Genomic DNA, 1,930 nt, shown 5'->3' on the forward strand with positions numbered 1-1,930 from the left:
TCGGGGTACAGGTGAAAAAGGAGAGGGGATTAAGAAGTACAAATTTGGAGTTATGACATAGTCATGGAAATGTGAAGTATAATATAAGAAATATTGTCAATAATATTGTAATAATTAGGGTGATCACTTTGTTAGTTATAGAAATGTCTAATTACTATGTTGTACACCTGAGACTAATATTGTGTGCCAACTGTAATTAAAAAATAAAAATTATTAAAAAATACTCATCAGATATCAAACTTTATGTGATATTAAGTAATATTTTAAAAGCATATGACAGTTTTACATAATTTATTCTCTTCCCACATTTTAACTATGGTCTTTTGTTCTTTCCTTGATTAAACAAACCCATATATAAACGATTATAAATGATAGACTTTACATGGACGTGTTATTATAAAACACTTTGAAGATATTTGGAGACCTTACTGAAATTGGGCTTGTTATATTTTAATTAACATGTGTGTATATGGATAATATAAATATAATGTATATGCAATAATGACATGTAAAGTTTTTCCCCCCTAATTTTATCTCTTATGTAAATGTATTGACTGGTACCTCTATATTAGTGCTAAATAATGATAGTAATAATGTACATCTTTATCTTATTATTTGAATACATTTTTTAGCACTTCCTTTACTGTGCTATACTTTTCAAGCTAATGAAATACCAATTCATTTTATTTTATTTATACATATTTTTATTAAGAATGGATGTTTAATTTTTTTGAATATTTTTCAAAAAAAATTTTTCAAAAAACACTTCTGGAGTTGCTAATGTAAGTTTTCTTTTGTGATTTCTTAACATGATGTATTATGATGATAGCTTCACAGATACTGAACTATTTTAACATCTAGTGAACAAGTCACATTTAGGTTAGTTTAACATGCTACTTACTTTTGTTAGCTTATGTTTCATTTACATTTGATTTTATCCTATTCAATAGTGATACTAACTAATAATTTTCATCTTTTGTGCCTTTTTCTTTATTTTTTACTCAGTATCATGCTCACTTCACAAATGACATTGGTAGTTGTTCCTTTTTTTCATTGCTTTAGAACAGTTTAAGTAGCATTAGAGTTGCTGGTTCTTTAACAATTTTGTAGAGTTTACTTAAGACTATGAAATCTGGGCCTATAATTTCTTGGTGGATATCCTTTTGATAGCATTGTCTGTCTTCTCTAATAATTTTTGATTTTTGGGGGGGGGGATAAATTTTAAAAGTAATTTTTTTATAAAGCATTTCTTTTGTAAAGCATCACTTCCAAATTCATTTGATCAAAGTAGGCTTTTATCTTTCTTTAAATACTTTCTCTGTCTGTGCCTATGGGCCCCTATTTTTTATTTACTTGATTTAGTTAGGTTATCTAATATTTATTCACTTTTTAAAAAGTCACCTCCTGCACTTATTGATTCTATTTTTTTTCCTAATTTAATCCTTCCACTTCCCATCCCGCAATTTGATTTTATTATTGTTTTAAATTTTAAATTTGGTCTTTATTTTCAGTTCTTACTTATTAGCATAATATGGTTATCACATTTCCTCTGAGAACTATTTGAACTATATCATATAGGCTCTGATCTATGGTTTATTATTATTTTAGATATTTTTATATTGATTTTTATTCATTGAGTTGAGGTTCATATGTTTCATAACAGTTTGGGTTCATAAAATTAGTTTTCAGATAGTAAAAATTTTTGTTATGGTGGTTATTTTCTAATATTTTTAATTTATATTTTTAATACATGATGATCACTGATATATATATATCTATATACATACATATATAGATATATATATACTTTAGAATTATTAATGCTTATAAATTAATTTAGAGATCAGCAAACTTTGTATAATGGGCAAGATAGCAAATGTTTCTGAGTTTGTAGTTCATAGTCTCCCACTCAACTATTTGCTCTGTCATT

The sequence above is a fragment of the Rousettus aegyptiacus genome, unplaced genomic scaffold (assembly GCF_014176215.1).
Source record: "Rousettus aegyptiacus isolate mRouAeg1 unplaced genomic scaffold, mRouAeg1.p scaffold_m13_p_3, whole genome shotgun sequence".
Lineage (NCBI taxonomy): Eukaryota > Metazoa > Chordata > Mammalia > Chiroptera > Pteropodidae > Rousettus > Rousettus aegyptiacus.